Raw genomic sequence first — 25932 nt, 5'->3', positions numbered from 1 at the left:
TCCGTGTTTAGTGCTTCCTTCAGGAGCTTTTGTAGGGCAAGCCTGGTGGTGACAAAATCTCTCAGCATTTGCTTGTCTCTAAAGTATTTTATTTCTCCTTCACTTATGAAGCTTGGTTTGGCTGGATATGAAATTCTGGGTTGAAAATTCTTTTCTTTGAGAATGTTGAATGTTGGACCCCACTCTCTTTTGGCTTGTAGAGTTTCTGCCAAGAGATCTGCTGTTAGTCTGATGGACTTCCCTTTGTGGGTAACCCAACCTTTCTCTCTGGCTGCCCTTAACATTTTTTCCTTCATTTCAACCTTGGCGAATCTGACAATTATGTGTCCTGAGGTTGCTGTTCTCGAGGATTATCTTTGTGGTGTTCTCTGTATTTCCTGAATTTGAATGTTGGCCTGCCTTGTAGGCTGGGGAAGTTCTCCTGGATAATATCCTAAAGAGTGTTTTTCAGCTTGGTTCCATTCTCCCCGTCACTTTCAGGTACACCAGTCAAACGTCGATTTGGTCTTTTCACATAGTCCCATATTTCTTGGAGGCTTTATTCATTTCTTTTTGCTCTTTTTTCTCTAAACTTCTCTTCTCACTTCATTTCATTAATTTGACCTTAATTTAATTTCATTTCACTAATTTGATCTTCAATCACTGATACCCTTTCTTCCACTTGATCGAATTGGATACTGAAGCTTGTGTGTGAGTCACGTAGTTCTTGTGCCATGGTTTTCAGCTCCATCAGGTCATTTAAGGTCTTCTCCATGCTGTTTATTCTAGTTAGCCATATGTCTAATCTTTTTTCCAGGTTTTTAGCTTCCTTGTGATGGGTTCAAACATCCTCTTTTAGCTCGGAGAAGTTTGTTATTACTGACCTCCTGAAGCTTACTTCTGTCAACTCATCGAAGTCATTCTCTGTCCAGCTTTGTTCCGTTGCTGGCAAGGAACTGCGATCGTTTGGAGGAGAAGAGGCGCTCTGGTTTTTAGAATTTTCAGCTTTTCTGCTCTGGTTTCTCCCCATCTTTGTGGTTTTATCTACCTTTGGTCTTTGATGATGGTGACTACAAATGGGGTTTTGGTGTGGATGTACTTTTTGTTGATGTTGATGCTATTCCTTTCTGTTTGTTAGTTTTCCTTCTAACAGTCAGGTCCCTCAGCTGCAGGTCTGTTGGAGTTTGCTGGAGGTCCATTCCGGACCCTGTTTTCCTGGGTATCACCAGCAGAGGCTGCAGAACAGCAAATACATTGCTGTCTGATGCTTCCTCTGGAAGCTTCGTCTCAGAGGGGCACCCGGCTGTATGAGGTGTCAGTCAGCCGCTACTGGGAGGTGTCTCCCAGTTAGGCTACACGGAGGTCAGGTACCCACTTGAGGAGGCAGTCTGTCCATTCTCAGGGCTCAAATACCGTGCTGGGAGAACCACTGCTCTCTTCAGAGTTGTCAGACAGGGATGTTTAAGTCTGCAGAAGTTTCTGCTGCCTTTTGTTCAGCTGTGCCCTGACCCCAGAGGTGGAGTCTACAAAGGCAGGCAGGCCTCGTTGAGCTGCAGTGGGCTCCACCCAGTTCAAGCTTCCCATCCACTTTGTTTCCCTACTCAAACCTCAGCAATGGTGGACGCCCCTCCCCGAGCCAGGCTGCCGCCTCACAGTTTGAGCTCAGACTGCTGCGCTAACAGTGAGCAAGGCTCCGTGGGCATGGGACCCACTGAGCTAGGCACGGGATATAATCTCCTCGTGTGCCATTTGCTAAGACTGGTGGAAAAGCGCAGTATTTGGGTGGCAATGTCCCAATTTTCCAGGTACAGTCTGTCATGGCTTTCTTTGGCTAGGAAAGGGAAATCCCCCAATCCCTTGCACTTCCTGAGTAAGGCGATGCCCCGCCCTTCTTCAACTTGCTCTCTGTGGGCTGCACCCACTGTCCAACCAGTCCCAATGAGATGAACCAGGCACCTCAGTTGGAAATGTGGAAATCACCCATCTTCTGCGTTGATCACGCTGGGAGCTGCAGACCAGAGCTGTTCCTATTTGGCCATCTTGGAACGGACCCCTATTTACCCTACTTTCAAGCTACAAGTTAAAGTTATCCAATGTGTTGGATTACAATTTTTCATAGTATTCTTATAATCCTTTTTATTTCTGTAAGTTGGTAATAATGTCCCCACTTCTGAAAAAATTTAGTTGAAAATTTTTTTACTGTAGAAATTTTCAAATACACACAAAAGTTAAGTAAATAGCATGATGCACTCCTACATACTTATCATCAAGATGAACAATTTTCAAGAGTTCATTAGACTCGCTTCATCCATTCCTTATCTTTCCCTCCCTCTGTCTTGCAACCTAAAAGTGTATGAAAGGGGCCCATCTAGTTCTGTGTTAAGGTCAGAGAAGAAAGTATTTTTTAAAAAGGTTACAGGACGAATGTGTGCATGTGAATACCAATTCCTTGTTGGCACTGAGAAGCTTTTCTTCCTCCTGTCAGTCTCCCTATCTCTTGTTCAAGACTGACCTTTTAGGCAAGTTTCCCCTGCTAGAGTGCAATTCTCAGCCAATTTTAGTCACCTCAGGAGCTTCAAAAAATATTGATTTCTGGACCCTATCCCATAATATTGTATTTAATTGGTCTGGTATATGATCTGTAATAGGAGTTTTTAAAAGGTGATTCTAATATACAGCCAAGACTGAGAACTTGTGCTCTAAAATGTAAGAGCCCTCATTCCTTCTACTTTCCTTTTGTAATGCATGTCTCATTTCTTACAAGATGCTTTAGAGAACAAATGCTGTGAGACCTGGCTGTTCATTTCCACAGGTGTTTACAAGTGAGTAATGAGTTTAGGCAAGGATGTAACACATGAAATCTACCGAAGGCCAGAAATAAACTCATGAGTGAACTCCAAATTCTGCTGAAAGAGTTACTGATAATCTTACCTGGAAAGGGACCTGCATCAGGAAGTGGGGAGCGTGGTCTGATGTGAAAAATGGAGACTTGACAGACCAGAAATTCAATTGAGTTCCTAGGGCTCTCTTGTCCAAGGCAATGGTCTCAACTCTGGCTGTACATTAGAATCACTTGAAATGATCATTTTCTTAGGTTTCACTTTAGAGATTCTGATTTAATTTGTCTAGGTCAAGTCTTCTTAAATTTAGGTTACATCAAAATCACCTGATTGCTGGGCACCAACTTCAGAATTTCTGATTCAGTAGAGCAGGGGTGGGGCTCAACATACACATTTATAGTAAGTTACCAGGCAGTGCTGAGGCTGCTGATCTGGGAACCACATTTGAGAATCACTGGTTTAGGGTAAGACCCAGGCACAGATTGTTAGGGGGAAAAATTCTCTAAGTACTTTCAATGTGCAGTCAGAGTAAAAGAAAAAAAAAATCACTGCCCTAGTACTGCTGACTCACGAATTGCAGGGAAACAGAAAGTACAGAAATCCTGACCCTCTTGAATCGGGACACTTCAGATGAATGGATGAAAGAACTTGAACTTCAGATAGAATCCCTGAGTGAATCAGATACTAGGTTTGACCTCCCTGGGAGGAAAGAATGGTTGAACTCAATTCTTACATTTTATTTCTGCTGTTTCTGAATTTTACTTCTGTTCAGCCATTAGTCTCCACTTTTCTTTATTTTATTTTATTATTATACTTTAGGTTTTAGGGTACATGTGCACAATGTGCAGGTTTGTTACATATGTATCCATGTGCCGTGTTGGTTTGCTGCACCCATTAACTCCTCATTTAGCATTAGGTATATCTCCTAATGCTGTCCCTCCCCTCTCCCCCCAACCTACAACAGTCCCCGGAGTGTGACATTCCCCTTCCTGTGTCCATGAGTTCTCATTGTTCAATTCCCACCTATGAGTGAGAACATGCTGTGTTTGGTTTTTTGTCCTTGCAATAGTTTACTGAGAATGATGTTTTCCAGTTTCATCCATGTCCCTACAAAGGACATGAACTCATCATTTTTTATGGCTGCATAGTATTCCATGGTGTATATGTGCCACATATCGTTGTTGGACATTTCAGTTGGTTCCAAGTCTTTGCTATTGTGAATAGTGCCACAATAAACATACGTGTGCATGTGTCTTTATAGCAGCATGATTTATAGTCCTTTGGGTATATACCCAGTAATGGGATGGCTGGGTCAAATGGTATTTCTAGTTCTAGATCGCTGAGGAATTGCCACACTGACTTCCACAATGGTTGAACTAGTTTACAGTCCCACCAACAGTGTAAAAGTGTTCCTATTTCTCCACATCCTCTCCAGCACCTGTTGTTTCCTGACTTTTTAATGATGGCCATTCTAACTGGTGTGAGATGGTATCTCATTGTGGTTTTGATTTGCATTTATCTGATAGCCAGTGATGATGAGCATTTTTTCATGTGTTTTTTGGCTGCATAAATGTCTTCTTTTGAGAAGTGTCTGTTCATGTCCTTTGCCCACTTTTTGATGGGGTTGTTTTTTTCTTGTAAATTTGTTTTGAGTTCATTGTAGATTCTGGATATTAGCCGTTTGTCAGATGAGTAGGTTGCAAAAATTTTCTCCCATTGTGTAGGTTGCCTATTCACTCTGATGGTAGTTTCTTTTGCTGTGCAGAAGCTCTTTAGTTTAATTAGATCCCATTTGTCAATTTTGGCTTTTGTTGCCATTGCTTTTGGTGTTTTAGACATGAAGTCCTTGCCCACGCCTATGTCCTGAATAGTATTGCCTAGGCTTTCTTCTAGGGTTTTTATGGTTTTAGGTCTAACATGTAAGTCTTTAATCCATCTTGAATTAATTTTTGTATAAGGTGTAAGGAAGGGATCCAGTTTCAGCTTTCTACATATGGCTAGCCAGTTTTCCCAGCACCATTTATTAAATAGGGAATCCTTTCCCCATTGCTTGTTTTTGTCAGGTTTATTGTAGAACTAGAAAAATCTGTTTCCAAAAATGTATCTAACACCTTTACTTCTGAATAGAAGAGCTATCCAGAAACTTTACCAAGTCTCTGAGTCTCCTAGGCTAAATCTTGCTTTAACTCTGGCTCTGTGCTTACATCTGATAAAGGATTTCTTGAATGCAGGCAGTTACCTTTTACATTTATTTTGTCAGTAGAAGAGATGCAGCTAAAGGAACATTTTGCCTCTTGCACTAAACTGTTACAGATATATGAACCAGTGCTTCCAACACAAATGGCACACACAGAAATGATAATACAGTAGTTGTATAGCACACTGGTGTAACCACCCAGTGGGTTCACTTCACCTAATTTGGAACCGCCCAATGGGTTCACCTTACTCCGCTGCCTAGACAGAGCCCATTTCTCCAGACAGAGGAATCACAATACAGAAAGAATAATTAACCTAGAGCTGGCTGAGCAGGAGACTGGAGTTTTACTACTACTCAAATCAGTCTCATGGAACATTTGGGGATCAAAGTTTTTCAAGACAATTTGGTGGGAGGGGAGGCGCAGTGAGTTGGGGAGTGCTGATTAGTTGGGTCATACGTGAAATCATGGGGGCGTCCCTGTCTTCTTGCGCTCATTCAGTTCCTGGGGCGGGTGGTCATAAGATCAAATGGCCAGTTTCTCCATCTGGGTAGTGCTAGTAGATCCATCAAGGGTGAAGTCTGCAAAACACCTCAAGCACTGATCTTAGGAGCAGTTTAGGGAGGGTCAGAATCTTGTACCCTCAGCTACGTGACTCCTAAACCGTAATTTTTAATTTTGTGGCTAATGTTAGGAGTCCAATCCCTGGGCAAGAAGGAAGTTTGTCCTGGGAAGGGGCTACTATCATCTTTGTTCTAAACGATAAACTTTAGTTCCTCCCAAAGTTAATTCAGCCTATACCCAGGAATGAACAAGCACAGCTTGGAGGTTAGAGGCAAGATGGAGTCGTTTAAGTTGAACCTCTTTCACTGTCTCAGTCATAATTTTGCAAAGGCGGTTTCACTGGGGCAAGAGGAAGAGGCTGCTTACAGCTGAAGATAATCACACAAGACAACCAACTGTCCCAAGGACCCAGGGCAGTCAATATCTGTGAGCTAGCACCAAGCAAGCTGCTTAGGAAACACTGATGTAAGCAAAGCGTGCATCTGCCTCAGGTAGACTCAGCCTTCTGTAATGAGTAGTATTTAAAGAGAATATCCTCAAGTAGTCATTGTTGGTTTAGACATATTGTAAATAGCTTAATCTAGATTTAAAAAATTGTATATTTACTTGTGATAGGTGTGAACCTACTCCATAACACAGATGTGCAATAAATATTACCACAATCTTGGAGTAATGATGGAATGGTGAAAGGGAAGATTACACACTCCAGAACATTCAGGGAAGGACCCTGGTCTTCAGGCCTTGTTGCCACTTCATGGTCATTTGAAAGCAGGTTGTTCCACTGTCTCCACGCCAAGCTTGAGTAACTCTCCCAGTGCTCCCAAGCCACAACGCCTAGCGTCCACTTACCTTGGGATCCCATGTAGGCATTTCATTTTTTGTTTTTTTGAGACGGAGTCTTGCTCTGTCGCTCAAGCTGGAGTGCAGTGGGGCGATCTCGGCTCACTACAACCTCTGCCTCCCGGGTTCAAGCAATTCTCTCGTCTCAGCCCCCTAAGTAGCTAGGATTATAGGCGCCCGCTGCCATGACTGACTGATTTTTGTATTTTTTAGTAGACACAGTGTTTCACCATGTTGGACAGGCTGGTCTCGATCTCCTGACCTTGTGATCCACCCATCTCGGCCTCCCAAAGTGTTGGGATTACAGGTGTGAGCCACTGCACCGGTGGCTACATACCCCACGTAGGCATTTTTTCATCCACACATTGTTTGTAAGTGAGACACAGGTCTCTGCTAAAATCAAACCCTCTTCTCCATTCCTTTGGAGGCAGCTTAGTTTAATTCCGTGTTTGTTCCTTGTGTATTTTTTCTTCAGGCCAATAATAAAAATGAAGCTAAAAATACCCACTTATAGTAAGAAGAACCCAAATACAGTTTTCCTGATGGGGCTGTAACTATCTTTCCATTCTTTTCAATCTCTTAAAGTGAGTGTCTAAGATTTAGACAGGAACTACTGTATCAATAAACTAGCTTGCCTTTTAAAAAAAAAAGTGTCAGCTGGGCACGATGCCTCACTCCTGTAATCCCAGTACTTTGGGAGGCCAAGGTGGGTGGATCACCTGGAGTCTGGAGTTCGAGACCAGCCTGGCCAACGTGGTGAACCCCTGTCTCTACTAAAAATACAAAAAATTAGCTGGGCGTGGTGGGGCATGCCTGTTATCCCAGCTACTTGGGAGGCTGAGGCAGAAGAATCGCTTGAACCCGGAAGGCAGAAGTTGCAGTGAGCTGAGATCACGCCATTGCACTCCAGCCTGTGCAACAAGAGCAAAACTCCATCTCAAAAAAAAAAAAAAAATCTCTACTTCAAGAACACATACCTATGGCTGAAACTTAAGAAATTACATGGTGAAATGTTATTTTGAATTAAAGACTTTTTAAAAATTAACTTACGTAAGTGGAATGTGCTTTTACTCTTCTTAAAAAATTCTGTCATTCTGTCTTTATGTAAAAGTACAAGATACTCTAATTTTGGACAGATTGTTGCAAGTAATATGTACAATAATAAAGACTTTCCACATGCAAATGAGAAATAAACACTTTCTTAAGCAAAATGAAATAGGCCTAGGAGTATAGGGGAGGGATAGAGCTATGCGGCATTCAAATGTGGGTGTGAGTTGGCCTAAGTCTAAAACCAGAGGTGGGCTGCAAGCAAATATGGCCTCTAATACCCAGGAACTAAACTGGATTAAAACCAAGAAGAGCTCATAGAAGGGTGAATCTAGAAGGAAGAGTAGGAAACTAGACTGGATGAAAACCCAGGGAGTGTTTGAGAATCTAAGTCATAAGAGGTCATTCAGCAGCTTCTCTCGCCCTTAAGACTTGACCTAAGCCAATTTGTCCATTCAGGGAATCACCTGAACCCAGGAGGTGGAGGTTGCAGTGAGCCGAGATCGCACCACTGCACTCCAGCCTGGGTGACAGAGCAAGACTCCATCTCAAGGAAAAAAAAAAAAAAAGGCTGCTAGGCATCTGGCAGTATATCTTGAATACTGCTCATTTCACCATGAAAAAATGCAACATCGCTTATGGTGCAGGTTCAGAAAGTGAGATATCTAAAGTTCTACACCTGCCTCCTTTGGAGGGTGGCCAACTGCTTAAGGCCTTTAGATGTCTAGCTAATCACCCCTGCCTCAGGTGTAGACTCCTGACCTGGGTGTTAAAAATGTTAAATAATTGTCCCTAGGGTATGGATTAATTTACACACATTCACCTCAAAATAGCATTTTTACCAGTGAATTCCAGACAAAATCTCAGACACCTTTAGCTAATAATGTTTAAACCTAATTTTATATCTGACAGTATTTTTTTTCCTTCTAGGTGTGGGAATAAGATTGATTTTAAAAATAGTTGCCATTACTCAGAAATAGATAAAATGTAATATGCCTTACTATTAGTCAAGGAGCCCAAATCCTACTCAAAATAATTTAAGCAAAGAGCAACATTTAGTGGTTCATGTTCCTGGGGAGAATAGGGAAGGCCCTGACTGTAGCTACTCTGAACCCAGGGACTCAAGGACATTGAAAGGTCTTCTCATTCTCTCTCTTTTTCTCTGTCCCTTTGCTTTGTGTGTATATCTTCACAGGTCTATTTCTCTGGGTTTTGGCCTCATTCCCTTCTATTTCTGCTAGGTCTTTTCATGAGGCGTTCAAGCCCCTCTGGCTTCACTTTGTCTAGCTCCGTGACCCCAGAGCCAAAGGGCCCCTCAAGTACCTGCTGGGGAAGAACTTGGATTTTCTCAACTTGTGTCACCTGCCCTAATAATAATCCTTGGATAATTCCTCTGGTCAGGAAGTTGAGGTTCGGTCTAAATCTGGGTTGCTGTCCTTATGTTTTGTGGGTTGGTGGGTACTGTTGTGAGAAGAAGGATAAGGTGCTTACTTTGGAAGCACATATACTAAAATTGGAACAGGCCAGGTGTGGTGGGTCACGACTGTAATCCCAGCACTTTGGGAGGCTGAGGCAGGTAGAGCACCTGAGGGCAGGAGTTTGAGACCAGCCTGGCCAACATGGCGAAACCCTGTTTCTACTAAAAATACAAAAATTAGCTGGGCATGGTGGTGTGTGTCTGTGATCCCAGCTACTCGGGGGGCTGAGGCAGAAGAATCACTTGAACCCAGGAGGAAGAGGTTGCAGTGAGCCAAGATTGCACTACTGCGCTCCAGCCTGGGTGACAAAGTGAGACCTTGTCTGAAATAAATAAATAAAACAGAAACAATGCAGAGACAATTAGCAAGGCCCTTGCCCAAGGATGTCATGAAAATTTGCAAAGCATTCCATATATTTTATCTGAAGTGTTCTCATCACTTACACACACAAAAACATAACTATGTCAGGTGATGGTCAATTAGCTTGATTGTGGTGATTATTCCACAATGCACACATGTTTCAAAACATCGAGTTGTACACCTTAAATATATACAATTCAAATTTGTCAATTATACCTTATTAAAGCAGCAACAGAAGAAGCGGTGTTAGCAAACTGCCCAATATTGTAGTTGCCACAGCCCCCTCTGCCCTTCCTGTTCTCTTTTTCCTGCCTTTCTATACTTGGGATCTTTGGCTTATGTGTGTTAAATTGGATGTTATGAAAAACAAGAAATATTCAAGCTTTCTATGCATTAAGATTTAGTAGTTTATAAACTTTGATCCACTTTATATTTTTCAGTAGATTGAACCATGTAGAATAGCTGGCATCAGAATTTTCTGGATTTTTTTCCTCAAGCGATACCACTAAAATGGAAACCTGAAGATTTTTATAAGCAAATGTAGGCTAACATTGATTCAGAAAAAGCCGCCAATATGCTATAGCAGTGAATATTGCAACCAAAATGAATTTCCTTAATTATAATCGGGTGAATTTGGGACTAGGAAAAACAGCTTGTTTACCCATTTAATCACCACCTATAGGTAAGAAGCTTAGAGATTTTCCAGGTGAATGAGGCCCCTGATAAATATATTTCTGTCTTGTGGACGGTAAAATGATTCAACAAATGCCATATGTAGTGTTTATCTCTTGAGGAGACCTATGGCCTAGTTGGAACACATCCTATGTGCTGTGCCTACTGGAGGGTAGCATGAACAGATTGCTGGTAATAGCTCACTCCACACAGTGTCTGTCAGATATAAAGTGCCAGGTCAAGTAGTGACCACATGCAATGTGGACACCATGATTTTTCCACTTCTCTCAGTTACTAAAAAGCTTTTGAGAGGCCGGGTATGGTGGCTCACGCCTGTAATCCCACCACTTTGGGAGGCCGAGGCGGGCGGATCACCTGAGGTCAGGAGTTCAAGACCAGCCTGGCCAACGTGGTGAAACTCTGTCTCTACTAGAAATACAAAAATTAGCTGGGCATGGTGGCGGGCAGAAGAATCGCTTGAACCCAGGGGGCGGAGGTTGCAGGCGAGCTGAGATCACACCACTTAACTCTCGGCCTGGGCAAAAGAGCGAGATGTGTCTCAAAAAAAAAAAAAAAGCTTCAAAGAGGAACAAAGAGAACAAGTTTCAAGAACGCTACCAGACAATAGTAAATTGTGATATGATACTTGACCATTATATTATAATGACTAATTTATAGCAGTGTGGATTTTAAAATGGACAGATGGTATCCATTGCAATTTTAAGTCTTTATAACAGAAACTGTTACAATAATTGATACACAGAAATTTTCTGGCATGAAATTCCATCATTGAATATATCTGAAGAGGAGTGTGATTATAGCAAAAACAAATTACTATTCTTATATGAAAAATAGTGGCCATGTGTAAGTAGATAAGACATATAAAGGTGGAACAGTGTGTGATAAAGTCAAAATTCTGCTATGGCCTAGCTGATCACTAAAAATTGCACTTGGAGTACTGAAAATATATACTATTGAGTGTGTGTGAATGATATACTAGGACCTCGCGACTTGAAGTATGGTATGGGACCAGCAGAATCAGTATCACCTGGAAGCTTGTTAAAAATGCAAGTTATTTGGTCCCACCCCAGACCTACTGAATCAGAAATTCTGGGAGCTGGGCCAGAAATCTGTGTCCTACAAGCCCTCCAGGTGCTCCCAGTGCATGCTACAGTTTGAGAGGCACCATTCTAATTAGTTACAAGCGCTCTCCTGATGGCTTGTAGAATTGCCCAAGCAAGGGACTTCAGCATGGAGAAGTACGTGATGTACAGGCTTCTCTTGCAGCAATAAACCAACTTAGTAGACCACCACTGTTGCAATCACTCCTTTCACCCAATCGTCAAACCTAGATGTTAGCTGGGTTAAAACAGCCTCATTTTCTTTATCACTTTTTTTTTTTTTTGAGACAGGGTATCACTTTGTTACCCAGGCTGGAGTGCAGTGGCATGATCTTAGCCCACTGCAGCCTCGACTTCCAAGGCTCAAGTGATCCTCCTGCCTCAGTCCCTCAAGTAGCTGGGATTATAGGCGCCCACCACCACGCCCAGCTAATTGTTGTATTTTTCATAGAGACAGGGTTTCGCCATGTTGCCCAGGCTGGTCTCAAACTCCTGGCCTCAAGCAGTCCTCCCGCCTCAGCCTCCCAAAGTGCTGGGATTACAGGTGTGAGGCACCATGCCCAGCTCTTTATTATTTATATATTAATTAAAGACTAAGTTGTAGGAGGGTAGTTTTTGAACCAGTTATCAATTAGCATCAGCAAGTATTTATTAAGTGTATATTTTGTTCTAGGAGCAGCAAAATACATACAAAGTGAACTAAAAGATGATTGTTGTTTAGCATGTGGTTAAGGAGAAAATATAAACTTGAAAAATTAAATGGCAATGTCAGATAATAACACAAGAGCTATTCCTAGGCATTATATGACTAATTATAAAATAAGGGGAAAATTCACTGAAAAGGAAGAGATCCCTGGATTGAATAGGTCTGTGAAGACATCACTCAAGGTTTCTTCACTGAGCATATGTTTAGGAAGTAGCTGTTCCAGGAAGGGCCTTGGGCAGGTGCTGGAGAGAATGTGGAACTTGAACTAGGCTTCTGGAAAAGGCAATTCAAACGGCAGGAACATAACAAACAAAGGTATCATATGAGAAGTTTACACAGCAATTCTGGTTGCTCTGTCCTTGCATATCTCCAGGGAAACCTGGACCCATGATTGACTGTTGGTCAACCCTTGGTATGTGGCCCTTGGAAGGTTCTTTATGCTAATGTTGATGATTTTGTTGTATGCACCTAGAGCAATGAACCATGACCTACTAGCTTGTCAGAATTGTTTTGCACAAACATCAAGACTGATCATGCATGCCAGGTTTCATTATTAGGGTCCTGAGTTTCAGTTGCCAAGGATGGTCATGTAGTAGAATGTACCTACGTGACCAGACCTCCATAAAAGCCTTAGGCCCTGAGACTTGCATTGGGTAGAGAGATTCTGCTAGAAGGAAAGATTGTCCTGTGTGACTCTGGTTGGAAAAAACTTGAAAGCGTGTATCTGACCTCTCTGTATTTTACCCAATGCCTATCTTCTTTCTGCAACTTTTGCTGTCTACTTTTTGCTGTAAAAAGTCTTAGCCATGAATATAACCTGATATTGAGCCTTTTGAGTGTTTCTAAAAAAACATCATACTAGGAGTGGTTATGGAACCCCTGAAATATGGCCTGTGACAAGATGCAAAATACACATAATTTTTGGGTAGAAACAATAAATATTAAAATCTGATGGGAAAAGTCAATTCTCGATTGATGAATCTTGGTAAAGAATACATAGGTGTCCATTGTACTATTCTTTTTCTTTTTCTTTTTTTGTTTTTTTTTGAGACAGGGTCTTGCAGTCACCCCGGCTAAAGTGCAGTAGCACAATGATGGCTCACTGCAGCCTCAACCTCCTGGGCTCAAACCATCCTCCCACCTCAGCCTCCCGAGTACCTGGGACTGTAGGTGTACGCCACCACACTCAGCTAATTTTTGTATTTTTTGTAGAGACAGTCTCCTTGTGTTGTCCAGGCTGGTCTCAAACACCTGAGCTCAAGTGATCCTCCCGCCTCAGCCTCCCAAAGTGCTGGGATTACAGGTGTGAACAACTGCACCTTGCCTTATTGTACTATTCTTTAAAGTTTCCTGTAAGTTTGACATTTTTCAAAATATAAATTTATAGAAAAATGAGTAGTATTGGGCAAATAGTACTCAAGAAATGTTAGCAGTTGAGAAGTCAATTATCGTATGTATGCATGGACATATGTGTGTATAGAATCATAGAATTGTATGTTATCTTGAAGAATAATCATTTTACACTTCACTGTTTAGTCAAGCCTGTCCACCTTTTCCTATGTTTGCTTGGATGTGTGTTTTCTATTCCTTTTTTGACCACATACTCCTGCCTCAGGCAGATGGGGGGCCCTGAGTCCCTGGCCTGGAAGTGGGCCTGAGGCTGTGGTGAATGGAGCCAAAAGAATAATTAACAGGTCAGTTTCCTATGGAGTTTCTGGGTCAGTAATGCCAGGACCAACAGTCCAGGGTCAGGATGCCGAATTCAGACAGGGCAATAAAAAAGAGAAAGCTCTAATTCAAAGTTGATCGTTCTGACAGAGAAGGCAATGCAAAGGAAGTTCAAACAGTCAGACAAGCCAGGAGTGATTCCTGAGAAAAAAATGCACACAGTGCCAATTTCCTTTTTGAACTGGTTCCTGCCACAGCTAACATCGGGGGCATATCCTAAAGTGAGTGATGCAGCTGGGGAGTGCACCATTGTATTCTCACAGAGTTTTCTCTCTGCCTGAGATTGATTAAATACTCACTTATAGTTTCTCCTTTTTTTATTGTTTGAGATTTTACATTTAATTCTTTTTTATGCATTTTCTACTTATGTATTACATTTAATTCTTTAACATCTCTAGTTAGAAAACTGCATTTATATATGGGTAAGATTGGTTTCTACTGTGCTAGCTTCCTCAGTTTTATTAGTAAGATATGCATAGTGGTCAAGAACATGAATTCTAGGCCGGGCACCATGGCTCACACCTGTAATCCCAGCACTTTGGGAGGCCGAGGTGGGTGGATCACCTGAGGTCAGGAGTTCAAGACTAGACTGGCCAACATGGTGAAACCCCATCTCTACTAAAAATACAAAAATTAGCTGGGCATCAGGGTGCGTGCATGTGATCCCAGCTACTCAGGAGAATGAGGCAGGAGAATCGGTTGAACCCACGAGGAAGAGGTTACAGTGAGCCAAGATTGCACCACTGCACTCCAGCCTGGGTGACAAAGTGAGACTTTGTCTCAAAAATAAATAAATAAATAAAATAAAATAGGAACAATGCAGAGAAGATTAGCAAGGCCCTTGCACAACCATGTCGTGAAAATTTGCAAAGCATTCCATACATTTTATCTGAAGTGTTCTCATCATGTACACACACAAAAGCATAACTATGTCAGGTGATGGTTAATTAGCTTGATTCTGGTGATTATTCCACAGTGCACACATGTTTCAAAGCATCAAGTTGTACGCCCTAAATATATACAATTCAAATTTGTCAACTATACCTTATTAAAGCAGCAGCAGCAGAAGGGGTGTTACCAAACTGCCCAAAATTGTAGTTGCCACAGCCCCCTCTGCCCTTCCTGTTCTCTTTTTCCTGCCTTTCTATACTTGGGATCTTTGGCTTATGTGTGTTAAATTGGATGTTATGAAAAACAAGAAATATTCAAGCTTTCTATGCATTAAGACTTAGTAGTATATAAACTTTGATCCACTTTATATTTTTCAGTAGAGGGAACCATGTAGAATAGCTGGCATCAGAATTTTCTGGATTTTTTTCCTCAAGCAATACCACTAAAATGGAAACCTGAAGATTTTTATAAGCAAATGTAGGCTAACATTGATTCAGAAAAAGCCGCCAATATGCTATAGCAGTGAATATTGCAACCAAAATGAATTTCCTTAATTATAATCGGGTGAATTTGGGACTAGGAAAAACAGCTTGTTTACCCATTTAATCACCACCTATAGGTAAGAAGCTTAGAGATTTTCCAGGTGAATGATGCGCCTGATAAATACATCTCTGTCTTGTGGACAGTAAAATGATTCAACAAATGTCATATGTAGTGTTTATCTCTTGAGGAGACCTATGGCCTAGTTGGAACATATCCTATGTGCTGTGCCTACTGGAGGGTAGCATGAACAGATTGCTGGTAATAGCTCACTCCACACAGTGTCTGTCAGATATAAAGTGCCAGGTCAAGTAGTGACCACATGCAATGTGGACACCATGATTTTTCCACTTCTCTCAGTTACTAAAAAGCTTTTAAGAGGCCGGGCATGGTGGCTCACACCTGTAATCCCACCACTTTGGGAGGCCGAGGCGGGCAGATCACCTGAGGTCAGGAGTTCAAGACCAGCCTGGCCAACATGGCAAAACCCTGTCTCTACTAAAAATACAAAAATTAGCTGGGCGTGGTGGTGCATGCCTGTAATCCCAGCTACTTGGGAGGCTGAGGCAGGAAGAATCACTTGAACCTGGGAATCGGAGGTTGCAGTGAGCAGAGGTCATGCCATTACACTCCAGCCTGGGCGACAGAGGGAGATTCTGTCTCAAAAAAACAAAAACAAAAACATGAATTCTAGAGTCAGACTGCTTGGGTCCAAATATTGGCTCTATCACCTAATAAATAATTAGCCACATTAACCTCTTCATGCCTCACTTTCTTTTCTATGAAATGCAGATAAAATATTGCCTGCCTCCAGGTATTGGCATATCACTAGCAATGAACATAATTGATGCCATATCTTGTTTTATATGTGCAATTTTATGAAAGAAAAAAAAGAAAAGGAAAGAAATCAGGGCAGCTGGGGGCATTGGCTCACACCTCTAATCCTAGCACTTTGGAAGGCCAAGGTGGGAGGATCACTCGAGCTCAGGATTTCCAGACCAGCCTTGGCAACATGGCAAAACCTCATCTCTACTAAAAATACCAAACAATAGCCGGTTGTGGTTGTGCATGTCTTTAGTCCCAGCCTATAGTCCCAGCTACTTTGGAGGCTGAGGCACGAGGATCACTTCATCCCAGGAGGTGGAGGTTGTAGTGAGCCCAGGTCACGTCGACTCCAGCCTGGGCAGCAGAGCAAGACTCCATCTCAAAAAAAAAAAAAAGAAAAAAAGAAAAGAAAAACCAGGGCTTTTGGAAGAAATGTCCGGTTCCAGGACTGGAACAGAGAAAAACCAAGATCCGCCTGGAACATGTCATGATGCCAAAAAGTAAATGCTGAAAAAATGATGGGGCATGTTGAAAAAAAAATAGGAGCCAACTTGAAGGGGATCCCAAGACAAATCTGGGACAATGCAAGCAACAAAATAAATGATAGTAATAGGTTGTAACTCGTGGAATAAAACAAATATCCCTATGTCCAGAGTGACAACAAGTTGAATAAATAAATCACTGGGGGAGTGGAGGAAGTTCTTCTTTACAGTAGAATTCCAAATAATAAATGACGAAGAAGTGATGGAAACAAAATTACCATTTGCCAGATACTCTAGTAAAAATTGTTTCTGGCAAGAGTCATTCACAAATGCTAAAACTGATGGGCTAAAAGGAGAAATGGGATTTTTTATATAGTGTCACAGTATCTCCCCAGAAGATATTTATTAAATGGCAAAGGGAAAAATAATGTTACAGTAGAGAAGTCTGGCAGACATCACCTTAATCAAGTGATCCAAGTTAATATTGCAGTCATGAGGCCAACGTATATAACCTGATTTAATCAAAAAGAAACATCAGACAAATCCAAAGTGAGGGACACTCTACAAAACTATGGGCACACACTCTTCAGAATTGTGAAGGTCACAAAAGATAAAGAAAGATTAAGAAACTATCCCAAGTTAAAGAGTAAGAAGATAAATATATGCATTGTGTGATCTTTGATAGCATCCTGATCCAGGAAAAGGGGCACACAGGGAGAGTGGACAAAATTTAAATACAGTTCATAGATGAATTAGTGGCATTTACGAGTGTTATTTTCTTGATATTGATCATTTTACTCAATTATGTAAGATTAAACATTTGGAGAAGTTGGGTGAAGAGTGTACAGGAATTCTTTGTACCATTTTTGCTATTCATTTGTAAGTCTAAAATATTTCATAACGAAAACTTTAAAAATATATATTAACATATATATTCCTGTTTACAAGTCTTTCCAGACTCTTCTAATATATGTATTAGCAATAGATGTATTTGTATATAGATACAGCCTTGTTTTGATTTGTTTTACAGAAATGGAATTGCATTGTACATGACTTTTTTGTTTCCACTCAACAATTGTATTAGCTCCTTTTTGGGTGTTGGCTTATCTCACAAAGACCTAGTTTGCTTCCTCCTCCTTAAAGAGGCTCCAGACAACCATATCTCTACTATATGACATCATTCCTTGGTCACAGATAATCAGACCACATGTGGACATCTGACCCAAACTGGGACATCAGATTCTTTCTACCAGGAATTTGAAACTGGGACCATAATATTCTTATTCAGACTGAGCTATTCTCCTGAGTGAAGGAAATTTTAAAACTTCAAAGCTGAGGTATAGCTGTAACCCGATGTATTAATTGAAAAGTAGAGACAATTGCAAGGCAGAGAGATGAGACCAGAGAAGCAGGCACAAGATGAGGAGGCACTTCCTGGGATCCTAGTTGATAACCATTTTCTTATCTCATGCTCTTTCTGAGGACTTCTGCTGTGGGATTCCGCAAGACACATTCAAATCCTTATAATACATTTCCTTTAAGGCTCATGCCAGCTCTCAAGAGGCAGAGCTCACATCAGTTATATTTTCAAAATTAATTTGAGGTGGGGCATGGTGGCTAACGCCTGTAATCCTAGCACTTTGGGAAGCCGAGGCGTGTGGATGGATCACTTGAGGTAAAGAGTTCTAAACCAGCCTGGCCAACTTGGTGAAACCTCGTCTCTATTAAAAAAAAAAAAAAAAAAAAAAAAAAAAAGCTGGGCGTGGTGGTGGATGCCTTTAATCCCAGCTACTTGGGAGACTGAGGGTGAAGAATCACTTGAACCTGGGAGGCAGAGGTTGCAGTGAGCCAAGATTGCAACACTGCACTCCAGCCTGGGTGAGACAGCGAGACTCCATCAAAAACAACAACAACAAAAAACTAATTATCAAAAATTGTAATTGTTTATGTAAAGAATTGCTGGCCAGGTACGGTGGCTCACACTGTACACAGCACTTTGGGAGGCTGAGGTGGGCGGATCACTTGAGGTCAGGAGCTCAAGACCAGCTTGGCCAACATGATGAAATCCCATCGCTTCTAAAAATACAAAATTAGCTGGGCGCAGTGGCGCACACTTGTAACCCCAGCTACTGGGAGGCTGAGGCAGGAGAATCGCTTGAACCTGGGAGGGCAGAATTGCAGTGACCCAAGATCCTGCCATTACACTCCAGCCTGGGCAACAAGAGCGAAACTCAGTCTCAAAAAAAAAAAAAGGTTAACTAGGTACTGATGAACTGAAAGTGATAAAAGAAAACACTTGTTGAATAAACAACTTTTCATCAAAAAACTTCTATAGAAAAATTACATGAATAGTACAAAGGAACACCTGTATACCTTTCAGCTGGATTGACCAATTGACTTTCTCCATGTTTGCTTTTTTTTTTTTTTTTTTTTTTTTTGAGATGGAGTCTTGCTGTCTCACCCAGGCTGGAGTGAAGTGGCACAATCTCGGCTCACTGCAACCTCTGCCTCCGGGGTTCAAGTGATTCTCCAGCCTCAGCCTCCTGAGTAGCTGGGATTACAGGTGCCCACCACCATGCCCGGCTAATTTTTGTATTTCTGTAGAGATGAGGATTCACCATGTTGGCCAGGCTGGTTTTGAACTTCTGACTTCAGGTGATCCACCTGCCTTGGCCTCCTAAAGTGCTGGGATTACAGGTGTGAGCCACTACACCTGGCCTATTTTCTTCTTTCTTAAACCATTTGTTGATGAATCATTCAGACACATTTAAACATCACTTTTGAAGATTTCAAAAGTTTCTATGAAAAAAGTCCTTATGCATTAGAGACACATACTGGAAGTATTTATGGCTGAAATGGCATGTCTGAGGTTTGCTTTAAGGTACATCAGCAAGGCCAGGTGCTGTGGCTCACGCCTGTAATCCCAACACTTTGGGAGGTCAAGGCAGAACCATTGCTTGAAGCCAGGAGTTCAAGACCAGCATGGCCAACATGGCAAAATCCCATCTCTACTGAAAATACAAAAATTAGCTGGATGTGGTGGCCTATGCCTGTAATCCCAGCTACTTGGGAGGCTGAAGCACAAGAGTTGATTGAATCCAAGAGACAGAGTTTGCAGTGAGCAAAGATTGCACCACTGCACTTCAGCCTGGGCAACAGAGTGAGACTCTGTCTTAAAAAAATAAAAATAAAAATAAAGTACATCAGCAAAAGGAGACAAAAGTGGGGGAGGGAGGTGTAAATAATAAAGCAAAATCAGCAAAATAGTGACCACTGTTAAACCTAAGTCATGGGTTTATTATACTATTTTCTCTATTTTTACGTATGTTTGAAAATTTACAAACTGAAAAGTAAAAAAAAAAAAAAAAAAAGTTCCCTTAACTATTTCATTTAAAAAAAATAGATTGGAACCATTTGGCATTATATTATGTAAAATCCAGGTCTTGGCTGGGTGTGGTGGTTCATGCCTGTAATCCCAGTACTTTGGGAGGCTGAGGTGGGAGGATTGCTTGAGCCCAGGAGCTTGAGAGCAGCTTGGGCAACATAGCAAGATCCCATTGCTAAAACAAGAAAAATTTAAAAACAAATTAGCCAGGCATGATGGTGCATACCTGTAGTCCCAGCTACTCAGGAGGCTGAGGTGGGAGGCTCGCTTGAGCCCAAGAGGTCAAGGCTGCAGTGAGTGATTGCACCACTGCATTCCAGCCTGGGCAGTGGAAAAAACTTAAAACTTTAAAAAAAAAAAAAAGAAAGAAAGAAAGAGAGAGAGAGAGAAAAAGAAAGAAAGAGGGAAAGAAAGAAAGAAAGGAAAAGAAAGAAAGAAAGAAAGAAAGAAAGAAAAAAGAAAGAAAGAAAAGAAAGAAAGGAAAAGAAAAATCAAGGTTATATTAGCTTTATATAAAGAGTTAGAAAATGTTTTCCCTTTTTTTATTCTTTGAAAATATATACTGTATTGTTACAGGATCTTTGGGATATTGCTTTTCTGGCCAGAAATCTCTGTGGTCGGTGGCACCTTTGCCCAAGTTATTGTCCTATGTCCAGGAAGAATGAGGTACACAGACAAGTGGAGGGTGAGCAAGATGAAGAGGAGCTTTATTGAGTGTTAGAACAGCTCAGAGGAGACCTGTAGTGGGTAACTCTTGTCTGCAGGCAGGTCGTCCTGACAAACATTCAGCCCTTAGCAGAGAGGGTGGCTCCTCTCTGTAGCTGGCCATTCCATCGTCTGCAGCTCTCAGTGGAGAGGAGGCCCTGGAGAAGGTAGCTCCTCTCTGCAGCTGGTGTTCCCAGTGTCTGCCCTGCTGTGGTTGAGTCTAGGGGTTTTTATGGTCTTCAGAGGGGTGAAATGCATGCTGAATGGTCCACGGGCAGCCATGGGTGAGCCCAGGAAAAGGCGCCATGAGTTCTGCCTGCAGTACACAGGACTGGCAGCCCAGCCCCCAGCTTTCAGGCCTTCCCCTGCCTAAAGGTGGGGCTTCACCAGGTTCCTGTCCCCTTCTGCCCAGGAGCCTGTCTGCCTCTGGCTGCTGTTCATGTTTCACAGGCTATTCATGCCAAGGGACACCTGCAAGCCAATGCTGAGCTGCCCTCAGCCTCCCCTCAGCTTCCCTCCCGCACTCGTGGGTGCCCAAAATCTGGAGGGGACTGAGGCAGCAGGGGGCTGGCATGTCAGGGCTGCCCTAATCATGTGCCCACTTGGCTTGGCCCCAACCTTGCTCCACAATTGCAGTGGGTACTGGGAGCAGGGAGAGGCCAGGCAGTGGGAGCAGGCACTTTGATCCTGTGGGGGGCCTTCCTGGGCCCCCAAGAGCACAGAGATGCCCAGTTCCGAAGCCAGGCTTGGGCAGCTACAGCTACACCCAGGGAGATCCTGCCTCACTAACTCAGAAGGGGTGAGGCTCCTGTTTGCCCCCAGCTCCTGCCAGCTCCATGAAATGTGCAGTCCCAGTCACACCTCCGAGATGGGAGCAGGAACTGACAGCAGGAGAAACCAGGCAATGAGAGCAAGCACTTCTGAGCCTGCAGGGGGAAGGGAGGTCTTCCTGGGCACCCAAGACCACAGAGATGCCGGGGTCTGGAGCTGCACCAGAGTAGCTGCAGTGGCACCCAGGGAGACTTGGGCAGCACCTCCCTCCTGCAGCCATCATGGCAGCAGCCACTCTAGATGGGCTGCTGCTGCCACCAGCATTAGTTTCCTATTGCTGCTGTAACAAATTACCACAAACTTAGTAGCTTGAAACACTGCAAATATATTATCTTTCAGTTCTGGAGGTCAGAAGTCCAAAATAGGTTAGCAGGCTGTATTCCTTCTGGAGGTTCTGAGGGAAAATCTGTTTCCTTGCCTTTTCCAGCTTCTACTTCTAGAAGCTATCTATATTTCAAGATTCATGATCCCTTTGAAGATCTTCTGTTTTCCAAGTTGACAGTATAACATCTTCAGATTTCTCTCACTCTCTGACACATTTATTTCCTTTTATAAGGGCCCCTGTGATTGCACTGAGCCCACCTGGATAATCCAGGATACTCTTTCCATCTCAAGATCTTTAATGTAGTCACATCTGCAAAGTCTTTTTCCCCTTGAAAAGTAACATATTCAGTTTTCAGGAATTGGGAGGTGTACATCTTTGAGGTACTATTATTCTTTCTCCAAAATATATGTAAGCTTAGTGTTATGTCTTCCTTAAATGTTTGGAAGAACTTACCAGTGAAACCATGTGGGACTGAGGTTTTATTTGTGGGAAGGTTTATAATAATACATTTAAGTTATTTAATACATAATAGACTCTTCAGGCTTGGTGTGGTGACTTGTGTCTGTAATTCCAGCACTTTGGGAGGCCAAGGCTTCAAACTCTTGGCCTCAAGTGATCCTTCTGCCTCAGCCCCCTGAGTAGGTGGGACTATAGGCACATGTCACAATGGCTGGCTTTGATCATTGATCTTTGATGCTACTATTTGAATTGTTTTGGGGCACCACAAACCACATCCATATAACATGGTGAACTTAGTCAATAAAGGTTGTGTGTGTTCTGACTGTCCCACCAAATAGCTATTATCCCATCTCTCTCTCTCTCTCCTCTGGCCTTCCTGTGAGACAACAATATTTAGTCTACTTAATAACCCTACAACAGCCTTTGAGTATTCAACTGAAAGAGTTGGATGTCTCTCACTTTAAATCAAAAGCCAGGAATGATTAATTTTATGACTAAGATTAATGTTAGTTGTCATTTTCTCAAGGCATGTTAAAAGCCAAGATAGGCCAAAAGCTAGCCTCTTGTACCAGTCAAGTTGTGAATGAAAAGGAAAAGTTCTTTTTTTTTTTGAGACAGGGTATTGCTCCGTCACCCAGGCTGGAATGCAGTGGCATGATGATGGGTCACTGTAGCCGTGACCTCCAGAGCTCAAGCCATCTTCCTACTTTGGCCTACCCCAAGTAGTTAGGACCACAGACGTGAGCCACCATGCCTGGCTAATTTTTAAATTTTTTGTAGAGACTGGGTTTCCGCATGTTGCTCAGGGTGGTCAAAAGCTCCTGGGCTCAAGCAATGTGCCCACCTTGGCCTCTTAAAGTGCTGGGATTACAGGCATGAGCCACTGCACTAAGTCTAAGAAATGTTCTAGAAAGAAATTAACACACAAATAAGAAAGTGAGAATGTGAGAAAGTGAGAAAGGCTGTTGCCAATATGGAGAAAGTTTTAGTGGTCTGGATAGATCAAACCAGCCACAACATTCCCTTAACTTAAGGGAGGAGAGTTAGCAAGGCCCTAACTCTCTTCAGTTCTGTGAAGCTGAGACAGGTAAGGATGCTGCAAAAGAAAAGTTCGAAGCTAGCAGAGGTTGGTTCGTGAAATTTCATGAAGAAGCTGTCTCCATAACATAAAGGCGCAAGGTGAACAGCAAGTGTTAATACAGAAGCTGCAACAAATTATCTGGAAGACCTAGCTAAGATAATTGATCAAGGTGGCTACAGGAAATAACAGATTTTTAATGTATACAAAACAGCCTTCTACCAGAGGAAGATGCCATCTAGGACTTTCAAAGCTAGAGAGAAGTCAATGCCTAGCTTCAAAGAACAGACTGACTTTCTTGGTAGGGGCTAATGCGGCTGGTGACTTTAACTTGAAGCCGATGCTCATTTAGCATTCCAAAAATTCTAAGACCCTTAAGAATTACGCTAAATTGGTGTGTGCACCTAATCTCAGCTGGTCCAACCAAGACTCCCTGAGCACCAACCCTAGTCCCCTAGGTGGCCCCTTATCTGCTCTGACAAGATGAAAGAAACAACCATGAACCAGGAAAAACTTGCAAACTGCAGGCACAAGTGTGCATTGGTGGGAAAGGAACTGCTTGCAGAAAGAAGGTGGTTCATAGAGCAGCTGCAGCAGATGATAAAAAACTTCAGTTCTCCTTAAAGAAGTTAGGGGTAAACAATATCTCTGGTATTGAAGAGGTGAATATGTTTACAAACCAAGGAACAGTAACCACTTTAACAACCCTAAAGTTCAGGTATCTCTGGCAGGGAACACTTTCACCATTACAGGCCATGTTGAGATAAAGCAGCTGTCAGAAATGCTACCTAGCATCTTAAACCAGCTTGGTGCAGGCAGTCTGACTAGTTTAAGGAGACTGGCTGAAGCTCTGCCCAAACAATCTGTGGATGGAAAAGCACCACTTGCTACTGGAGACGATGATGATGATGAAGTTCCAGATCTTTTGGAGAAATTTGAAGAGGCTTCCAAGAATGGGGCAAACTGAATTGAGTCAACTTCTGAAGATAAAACTTAAAGTTACTGGGAGCTGCTATTTTATATTATGACTGCTTTTTAAGAAATTTTTGTTTATGGATCTGATAAAATCTAGATCTCTAATATTTTTAAGCCCAAGGCCCTTGGACACTGCAGCTCTTTTCAGTTTTTGCTTATACACAATTCATTCTTTGCAGCTAATTAAGCCAAAGAAGCTTGGGAATCAAGTTTGAAACAAAGGTTAATAAAGTTCTTTGCCTACTTTAAAAAAAAAAGAATTATGCTAAATCTACTCTGCCTGTGCTCTATTAAAGGAGCACCAAAATCTACCTGACAGCACATCTGTTTACAGCATGGTTTACCGAATATTATAAGCCCACTGTTGAGACCTGCTGCTCAGGAAAAAAAGATTCCTTTCAAAATAACATTGCTAGGGCCCAGTGCAGTGGCTCATGCCTGTAATCCCAGCACTTTGGGATGCTGAGGCGGGTGGATCACGAGGTCAGGAGTTCGAGACCAGCCTGACCAACATGGTGAAACCCCATCTCTACTAAAAATACAAAAATTAGCATGTCGTGGTGGCCTGTGCCTGTAATCCCAGCTACTCGGGAGGCTGAGGCAGGAGAATCTCTTGAACCAGGGAGGCAGAGGTTGCAGGGAGCTGAGATTGCGCCATTGCACTCCAGCTTGGGCAACAGAGCAAGATTCCATCTAAAATAAATAAATAAATAAATAAATAAATAAATAAATAAATAAATAATAAATAAATAAATAAAAATAACATTGCTCACTGACAATGTACCTGGTCATCTAAGAGCCCTGCTGGAGGTATACAAGGAGATTAATGTTTTCATGCCTGCTAACACAACATCCATTCTGCAGCCCACAGATCAAGGGACAATTCAACTTTCATCTTATTTTTTTGGAGAGAAAGTCTCAAAGTGTTGTTTCCCTCTGCTCTCACACCACAACAATCAACACAGACGGCTTCTGTGGCTAAATGTGTGGGGAATTTTCCCCACCACCAAGCAGTGAACACCAATCTGATACTACCTGGAGACAGATCAGATCCCACAGGTTGAGGGCTCAGTCCTCAAGACTAATCCCCAAGCTTCAGACACAAGTCACAAGTCTGGGCCTGGTGAACTCCTGACTGTCTTCAAGTTAGAGTCCTAGAGTCCCCACAACCCCTTCTTTGGGTTCAATTGATTTGCTGGAGTGGCTCACAGAACTCAGGGAAACATTTATTAATACATTTACTGGTTTATTATAAAGGACATTACAAAGTATACACATGAAGAGAAGTATACAGTGAGGTATAGGTGAAGGAGCACGGAGGTTCCATGTCTTCTCTGAGTGCATGATACTGTAGGAACCTCCACATATTCAGCTCTCTGGAAGCACTCCAAATCCTGCTCTTTTGGGTTTCAGAGAGGTTTCGTTACATAGGCATGATTAATTAAACCACTGGCCATTGGTGTTCAATTAAGCTTTGTCCCCTTATCCCCTCACCAGAGGTTGGGGGCTGGGGTTGAAAGTCCCTATCCTCTAATCATGCTTTGGTCTTTCCAGTGACCGCTCCCAGCCTGAAGCTATTACTCAACGTTAGCCGTACAAAAAGACAGCACTTTGGAGATCCAAGGATTTTAGGAGTTGTGTGCCAAGAAATGCGGAAAAAGCCCAAATATATATTTCATGATATGACATTAAGAAATACATTTTATAATGCTATAGCTGCCAACTACAGTGATTTCTGTGATGTTTCTGGAAAAAATACCTTGAATACCTTCTGGAAAGGGTTCACCATTCTAGATGTCTTTTAGAATATCCACGATTCATAGGAGAAGGTCAAAATATTAACATTGACAGAAGTTTGGAAGAAGTTTATTCCAACCCTCATGGTTGACTTTGAGGGGTTCAAGAC

The 25932-nt window shown here is 42.2% G+C and overlaps 1 non-coding gene and 2 pseudogenes across 1 annotated transcript; all 3 read left to right on the top strand.

Moving 5' to 3' along the window:
• The first annotated feature begins 9262 nt into the window (after positions 1–9262).
• Positions 9263–9361, top strand: LOC115838427 (annotated as a pseudogene).
• A 4944-nt stretch (positions 9362–14305) lies between these two features.
• LOC115838429 lies at positions 14306–14416 on the top strand. Its single transcript, XR_004033455.1, has one exon. It is a non-coding gene; the product is annotated as a U6 spliceosomal RNA (small nuclear RNA).
• Positions 14417–23534: 9118 nt separating this feature from the next.
• LOC100592747 lies at positions 23535–24018 on the top strand (annotated as a pseudogene).
• The last annotated feature ends 1914 nt before the right edge of the window (positions 24019–25932 follow it).

The sequence above is a fragment of the Nomascus leucogenys genome, chromosome 14, assembly GCF_006542625.1.
Source record: "Nomascus leucogenys isolate Asia chromosome 14, Asia_NLE_v1, whole genome shotgun sequence".
Taxonomy (NCBI): Eukaryota; Metazoa; Chordata; class Mammalia; order Primates; family Hylobatidae; genus Nomascus; species Nomascus leucogenys.
This window is presented reverse-complemented; position numbering and strand designations above follow the sequence as displayed.